The sequence below is a fragment of the Ptychodera flava genome, chromosome 15, assembly GCF_041260155.1.
Source record: "Ptychodera flava strain L36383 chromosome 15, AS_Pfla_20210202, whole genome shotgun sequence".
Taxonomy (NCBI): Eukaryota; Metazoa; Hemichordata; class Enteropneusta; family Ptychoderidae; genus Ptychodera; species Ptychodera flava.
This window is the reverse complement of record NC_091942.1, coordinates 25,259,719-25,269,069: the sequence shown is the minus strand read 5'-3', so window position 1 is coordinate 25,269,069 and position 9,351 is coordinate 25,259,719.

The window sequence follows — 9,351 nt, the reverse complement described above, 5'->3', positions numbered from 1 at the left end:
TGTGTACACTGTTCCCCATTCATTCTTTTCTAAAATGCGACTTGCAATTTTGCTCAATAGCTTTCCTAGATTTAAAAAATGTCTTTTCCTGAAATTTGTGGCATAAATTCTCAAATGACCACGTCGGACAAAAACGTCGGAGACAGTTGCAGCTACTGATGGAGAAATATGGTACTCATTCCACCGGCAATGATATGATGAAATCACGTGATAAATCCTGGTACACTGCTAGAAAGTCTCGAAAAAAGAATCAATTTATCGGTTATGATATGTTTGAAATTGTCATCAGCTTCGTTAAGTCACATTGTTGAGATTTAGATTAACTCTTAAGTTTAGCACAAAAAAGTGTAGTATTGTGTTTTATAATTGATTTAAAATATATGATCCTCAACAAGTTTCACTTCTTGGTCCTCTGGCCAGAGGTCCATATATCTTTCTTTCATGAATATGACTGTGTTTGTTACCGTCTGTTTACTGTCTGTTCTGTGCTGTTTTGTGTCTATGTTTACAACTATTGTCTTACGAATTCTGACCTGATTGGTATGATTGCGATTATTTTCCCTTACTCAATTTTGACCAAGACTTTAATCTTACGAGCAACCTTTTACATTTGTAAGTACTGACATCTATAGTCGATGTACAGGGGGACATTAATTTTAAGCTCTGCTGTCGGCGACATGGAGCTTGTCAGGCTGATCGTCCGTCATCGTCCGTCGGTCCATCCATCGTCTGAACAACTATTGACTTGCTCCAAGAAAGCACTGATCATACAGCAGTTTGATATTCTATGTGCAGGTAAGTGGGTATTATCTTAGTCAGATTTGTTCGAATTATCACGAAATCTGCAATATTGTGTATACGTGCCATTTTCTTTTAATTTTTGATAAGATAAATCTCAGTATCCGGTCGTCGGATTGAGTGAAAATTTCCATACGGGTTCCTAGGAACGATCTTCATCTGATTTCTATAAGTTTTTTTGCGAAACGGAAAACAATTGCCATTCTTGGCAAAGAGTCGTCATTACATCCTTCTTGCGATTGCTATGATTTAGTATACTGATCTTTCGGGATGATCTCCTAGTGAAGTGTTCAAATTGTGACGAAATATACAATATTGTATTTGGAGGGAAATTTTACTATTTTTTCACACTTCAAAAAGACTTCTTGTCCGATAACCTTTATGTATCTTAGAATATAGGTCCATCGGGATAGAGTAGGTCAGATTTCCTGAAATTGTGAACAATTCTGCAAGAAATTTCGAGTTTTTTTACGTCTATGCCAATTTTGGTCTAAGTAGGCCTACCAGACGATGATTATTACAGATATATATGAAATATGTATATATAAAATGGATTGGCATACGATATGGATATGCTGTATTTATTATTATTATATTTAAATGAAACCACGTTTTCATCAGTTCGAGTGATTCATCCAAACACTAAGTAAACTTAGTCTAGTATCTGAAAGAGTATCCTCTTTCTCAGTGAGCTCTTAATATTTGTTATTGGCATTCTTCACAAACGATTGCCGCGTGTTGTATATCAATATCACAGCGAGACTCTAGGGCTACTTTATGGCTTGTATTAAATTTCTCTTTTTAACCAGTAATGAAAGTTTATGACAAGGCAATAAAACTAAATAAGCAAAATACACAAGAGATGTGTGAGGTTGTGGTATTTATCAATCTGACCCTTCCTTCTCCTCTGGCGCACCTGTGGTGATTATAAGAGAAGATTTCAAAAAAAGTCTATCCAAGTGAAGTCCATGTGGTTTGAAAAATAAAAGTAATGCAACCGATACAGATGAATATAACATCCAGGTTGCAGGCACCCATTTGTGCAATTTACATGCGTAATTTCATACAACACAAAAATGAGCACACTCAGGGGACTCAGGCTCGTCGTTTTCGTCATTTGTTTGTTTGTTTGTTCGTTTATATGTTTATTTGTGTTCATATTTGTCAATAAAGAACGGTGTTTGTTTGTTTGCAAATAAAGTCAATAAATTTCACTTTCAATAGTTTCTAACATCCCACACCTAGCGGAGAAGAAAAAGACAAAACCGCTCCACCAAATTCTCGACCTCAAAAAGATTGGCTCATTAACAAAGCTAACTTGTTATAATTTTTCTGAATGCCCAACACTTGCCATGAGGAATATTAAGCACCCATATGTGTCCACCGCTCGGAATTACCCGAAATAGTAAGTATGCAGAGAGTATAAAAGAGTATGCAAATTATGAATTCCTGGCTACATTAGATGCTAGTTATAAAAGTTTTACAAAATTGACAATACTGAAGGTTAAAATATTCCATCAAATAAACGTTTGAATCTCTGATATGTTTGGTGTAAGAATGACAAGTTTGGTAAAATAGATAATTCCATTTGGTCTCACATTTTTTCATAAGGGTCTTTAATGTAAACAGTTTTACTCTTGTGTTATTTTACAATGAGAATGAGAAAATTTAGAAAATCATGCATGACAACCAAATCTTTTTTCTGTAATATTTACTTCTTTACTCCATTCTTATAAACAGATATCGCATTAAATGGGAAAACGTACAGTTCTTTCATAAATATAATATTTCTGGTTATCCTATTTAATTGAAACGGATGCAATCTAAAGATTGATTGTTATATGCAATAAAGGAGCGTCCAGCACAGTTGGTATCACAGACAATGATGCTATTCTGACAAGGCCCTTAAGGACTTTGATTCACCCTAGCAATTGCAAACTGATCGGCCAGTTGAAACCATTCGCACTAGCCAGGTTTTTATTTTTCTTCTGCACAATGTCACACTGAATAGGAAGGCAAACGATCCTTTAATAAACCTATTTTCCCAAGTTATTCTATTTAATTGGAAAGGCTGTATTTTAGGAACTGACTAGAATATGCAATTAATTTGTGTCTAGCGCATGTTCCATCGCGACAGTAATAAATATTTACCTTCTTTAGTTGCCACTGTCCAGTTTGTGGAGCGTAAATGATGCTCTCCACATGTCGCAGAGGGGCCAGTCGTTTACTACTATGGTTGAAATTGGTAGGCTCACGTGGGCAAATGTGCGCGTATTTTTAGGGCCCAAAAGAACTCAAGTATTTGTGCCATGGTAACTGTCTGGGGTTGTGTTCATGCCTATGGCAAAATACTACAATTATTATTATTATGAAAGCGAAAGTCATGCCTTTTGTCCAGAATGTGTACGCTGTACCAAGATTCGTTCTTTCATAAAATGTGACTTACTTTTGCTCAATAGCGTCCTTAGATTTTAAATATGTCTTGTCACGAAATTGGTGGTATGAATTCTCATATGACCATGCCGGACAAAATCTAGTCGTGGCTAAGGATGGAGAGTGATCGTATTCAGTTCAGTGACAATGATGCGATGCGATCCAATGATAAACCCTTGAGAGTCTCGAAAACAGAGTATATGTCACCAGCCATGTTAAGTCACAGCTTTTTAGATTTAGATCGACTCTGAAAAGTTACACACAAACAAAATGTAAAATTTTGTTTTATAATTGCTTTAATACGATCTTCACGAAGTTTCTCTAACTCAATTTCGAACAAGATGTTCATCTTAACAGTAACCATTTATAATAAAATGTACTGAACTCTACTGTCGATGTACTCGCAGAACGTAGTTTAAGGCTCCGCTGTCAGCGACATGGAGCGTATCAACCTGATCGCCCGTCATCGTCCATCGGTCCATCCATCGTCCACCAACAATAGACTTCTTCCGAGAAGGCACCGGTCGTACATCTTTGATATTCTGTGTGTAGATCAGCAGGGATTGTCTTAGTCAGATTTGTTTGAATTGTGACGAAATCTGCATTATTGTGTTTTGGTACCATTTTCTTTTAACTTTTGGTATTATTTTCTTCCCCGAATTAGCTCGTCGGATTGATATTTTGTACGCTGTGTCCAACCTGTCAGGTTCCTGGGAAGGGTCTCAATCACATTGCAATAATATGTTTAGCGATATATGCAATTATAGAACTTTTTAAGTATTTAGCATTTCGTATTTTATCCAAAAATCTCAATTATATCGTTTTCAATTGCTTGAATTTTAGTATAACGGTTCCTATGGATGACCTGTATTTTTGAAGTGTTCAAATTGTGAAATATACAACATTGTATATGAGGGAAATTTTGCAGGTTTTGGTCAATAAAGCGTATCAAAGGCTTCTTGTATGATAGCAATGGTATGTAGAATGCAAGTGCAATCACATTTGCTGACATTTTAATGAACTCTACAATTTCGTATTTTTGGCATTTACGCCAACTTTGGTCAAAGTACCACATGATAAATATTACACAGAGGCACGCACGCATGCAGCAGGCCCCCCACACATATTATATATAAAATATATAATATAAACATTATATATAAAATACATATATATGATATACATCATTATATACATATATATACTGCAAATAATATATATACATCATTATATGTATATATATATATATATATATATATATATATATATATATATATATATATATATATATATATTATATATATATACTGAGAATCTAGGAACTTGTAGTTGTCACTCTACAGGCTGTTTCATGCGGTAAGCAATCATCAGGACTGATGATTGCTTACTGCATGAAACAGCCTGTAGAGTGACAACTACAAGTTCCTAGATTCTCAGTATTACCGCCCTGCAGAAATGCATTGAGCACTATACTTTGCCTGTATTGACAAGCAAACCATTTTCGTATATATATATATATATATATAATATATATATATATATATATATATATATATATATATATATATATATATATATATGTGTATATATATGTGTGTGCGTGTGTGTGTGTGTGTGTGTGTGTGTGTGTATGTAAGCGCATATGTTTTATTTATTATTTTATTCAAACGAAATCCATGTTTTCACCTATTCCAGTGACTCATCCATACAAGAAGTTAGTCTCTGAAAAACTACCCGTCTCACTTAGCTTTAAATATCCCTTATTGATATTCAATATCAAAGCGAGACTCTATCGACTGCTAGGTCGACTGTATTAAAATTTATTTATTTAATCAGATGTAAAAGTTTTTTGACTCGACAAAAATTTAAATTAGCAAATTACAGAATAGATGGGCATTTGTGGTATTTCTCAGTCTGATCCTTCCCTCTCCTCTGATGCGCCTGGATGATACCAAGAGAAGATTCTAAAGCATAAAAAGGCGATACAAGTTAAGGCCCTGTGGTTTGAAAAATGAAAGCCATACAACCCATACAGATGAATGTATTAACCAGATTGCAGACACGTAGTTTTCCATTATACATGCGTAATTTTCAGACATACAAAAAGGACTGCGCACACTAAAAAGCTAATGCACATCTCAAGCGGACAAAAGCTGTAACCTTTTGACGATATTTTCATACATTGTGACAATTATGCATAGTTGTTGTTGACAGGTGAATTCTTGTCTGGGCTAAAATATAATTGTCGGCAAATATATGGATTATTAAAGACACTCTGCCTCTTTGGACATTTGAACACTGCACTATTCACTTTGACATGATTTCTTTCGCAGAACGAAAATCTGAATTCTACAAAAAAAAGAGATCCCAGAATATGCACCAAAAGTGAAAGATAAACAAGCATTAAACTGACACAACTGCAGTTATCAGCGAAATGTTTGGTTTATGATGTCTCAGTGGAACATCATAGGAAATATTTTGGGATGATTATATTAGGATACAAGGAGAAGGAAATATATGTTTGTTTTTCCTTTGTTATCACAGCAAATGTCTGTTACCTTTTACGTGCCAAATAATTTCTTAACAATTTGAAACTAAAATAAAACCTTCCACCTCACGAAATCCCCTTAATATTCAATGAAATCCTCCAAATTGCGTTTTGGTTTGTTTTATTCTGGGTAAATCTGGTTTAAGTTTGTTGTGTCATATCAACTATTATTAAAGTGGTTCAAGTTATAAAAAAATAATACTGTCAATATTAATTAACACCATTTATCGCTTTCCATAACGAAGTGTTGACAATCATGACACGGCAAATGACGCATTTTTGCTAAATCAAATCTGACAGACTCCATTCAGAAGGTCGAATTAATTATGTCCAGCTGTTTATCCTAGAATTTAACGTAGATTGATTTGATTTTACAGAAATAAACTTAATTTAAACTCAGACCATTTTACCTTCCATACATTTTCAGATTGAACCTGCCAAATTATATAAAACAAGGAACAACAGTGTCCTCTAACGAAAGCCATGACTGACTTAAGTGGTCTAATATTATGTTGCCATGAGTATTATGTTGTGATGCACATTTAACAAATTGTTTAAAGCATTTCCTAGGAATTACAATGTTGCCGTAGACATTTAGCATGTTGTCATAGGCATTTTAAATGTTGTCCTAGGCATTCGATATGTTGTCCTAGCCATTTCATATGCTATCATGGGAATTTAATATATTGTCCTAGGCATTTGACATATGTCCTAGAGATCTGATATGGTGTCCTAGGCGTTAAGAGTATTGTCCTTGGCATTTGATATTTTGTCCTAGGCATTTGATAGGACAATATATTGAATGCCAATGACAACATATTGAATGCCTACGACAACATATCAAATGCCTAGGACAACATATTAAATGCCTAGGAGAATATATTGAATTCCATGTACAACATATCAAATGCCTAGGACAATATTCTAAATGCCTAGGACAACATATGAAATGCCTATAGGACAGCATATCGATACCTATAAGAAAACATATTTATTGCTTAGGAAAACATGATAATTGCCCAGAGCAACATTGTTAATTTCTAGGACAACGTTTGAAATGCTTTAAACAATATGTTTAATGACCATTACAACATGATAATACTCATGATATTAGACCACATAAGTCAGTCATGGCTTTCCATAGTTCTCGGTACCTTTTTACTAAAATGCATACGAGAAACAAGAGTCTCGAGCAATCTTAACCCCACAAATTGTCAATTATTCACAAGTTACATGTACCGAGGTAAATGTCAACACACGTATTCACGTCGACACTGCATCAAAACATGAACAAGTTAACAGGTTTAAAGGCGTCATTTAGTGCGATTTATCACCAAACGTCGTCACATCACGAAAGTGCCTTCCGGTAATTACAATGGGTTTTTTCGTTGCTTAAAAATTTCTGCTTACTGGCCGAAACAAAACAATTTTTAGGTTCGTACTACTCCTTGCTTATGCTGCACATATTCACTTTTTCACATTTACAGAAATGAACTTATCATTCTAAAGCTACAGCCTATGCCTCTGGACTTGTCATTGGGAACATGGGCACATACTATATCTGCATGTTTACTATGTCTTCAATGTACAACGTGTCTGTTTTATTTCTTGATGTATGTGTGCAATAGTGTAGCATAGATACATATATCTGTTACACGAACACATCCATTTTATAAATACGAATGCAATATTGGGAATTATATTACCCTGCCCTGTCCATTGCGTTTTAATTGGTCGAGCTGAACCACATGACTGCCCACAAATACCCAGTAATGGTTTGTTTTCTTGCCCGTGAAAATGAATAATATCGTAAAAATAGTAACTTTACGGCTAAAACGAATATTGTGATTTGTACAAATATCATAATCAACCACAAAATAAAATGGAGTATTTGTGGGCCAAGTTTAGACTTTTTATTTCAAAAAATCTCCGGATTTGCGAAATTTTTGCAGCGCGCACTATTCACTGACAGGTTCTGGGGCCCCGTTGTCGTTCGCACGGGAAATTTTCGTCAATTTTGCTGGCTTCTCGGGGGTTCGTTGATAATATAATCGAAATAACAGACTCCGCCCGGGCGAGAGGAAAGCCAAATTAACGGGATCGGCAAGCCTCGCCCATTAATTTTTGGCTTTCCTCTCGCCCTTGCCCATAAATAAACGTTAAGGGTCAGCGCGTCGTCCGTTATTTCTATAATATCTGTTAGGTCCCCTGTTTCCCCTTTATGTCGTGATGCATTCATCGACAACAACATCCAACGGCTCGACAGTGACCCCCGTCCGTCATAGACGGGCTGAATCGTACAAAAACCGCGTTGGTTCCATGGTCATATCTGTTTGGTCTCAGCGGATCCTGTTGTAAAACATGAAACATCGGAAAGGGAGCGAGGGGTAAATACTGTCGTGATTGCTATAGGGAAACCCCAAAGAGCATTGCTGGTGTGATGACGTAACAACGTTTGCGCCATAGTCTCCACGAGTTTTTCCAACAAGTATAACAAATTCTAAATATTGCTGGACAAGCCCTTTGTTCTTGTTGAAAAGTAAAGACGACAGGATAAATTTGCTCGACCAAGTTCTTCGCTATTGTGTAAGTGGTCGAGTTACGATTAAGTTAGATTTAGTATTCTGGTCCCCTGCCCCATTTATATCACTGGCTGCGCTGCTCACGAAAGTAGGGTCCCTGTTTTCGTGAGCAGCGCAGCCAGCGGTAAAAATGGGGTAGGTTACCAGACTAACTATTGAGGTCGAAAAGTTTCAGCCTCTCACAGCCTGACGTTTTCTGTCAGCGGCCATCTTGAAAACAAAGGCGATGAAAATATTTGAACAGCAAGAAAGGGATTGAGCTATTGTTCAATTCACATTTCTTCGCTGCGATCTGCATGGTGATTGAAAATATATCTTGAATGAATGGTTTTTAGAAAATTTGTTTTCTTCTGTTGACCATTCGCATCAGTGGTGCGATGATTTCCACAGCGTAGCTTTTACATTCTCGGTATAGCTCGGAAGGTTGGATAAATTTCATTAACGTTTAAATCACGATAATTCAGCAAATTCAATTTTCGATGGAATTCCAACTCACAACGTTTGGCATCAATTTACCTAGTGAAGAAAACACATTCAAAACCGATCGGCTAAATCCCTCACCCTTGAAACGAGTGAACCATATCTTCATTCGTTGGTTTCAAACTGATATTTCTTCCCGTTAGTCCAGTTTGTGTCTCGCCAGACAGTCATATTTCGGACGATAGGAAGCCCAACCTTGGGGTATAGTCGACAAGGATTCCTAGCGTGATCGCCAGCAACGTTTCCGACCATTTGTAGCAACATGCATTCATTTCAATTGCTTCTTTGTCAGAGAGGAAGAAATACGAAGCACAACTCGCCGTGAAGGCATTACCTGAATTTTCCTGAAAAAACTTAGAAACGAACAGCTTATAGGTTTCACTTGATGTGATTTGTCTTTCAACTAAAATGTTAAGTCACTCTCAACCTTGACTTACTTAACACGGCAAACCTGATGGCTGGTTTCCAATACATCCTCGTAGTAATCTACAGTGGTATTATGTGTAGCGA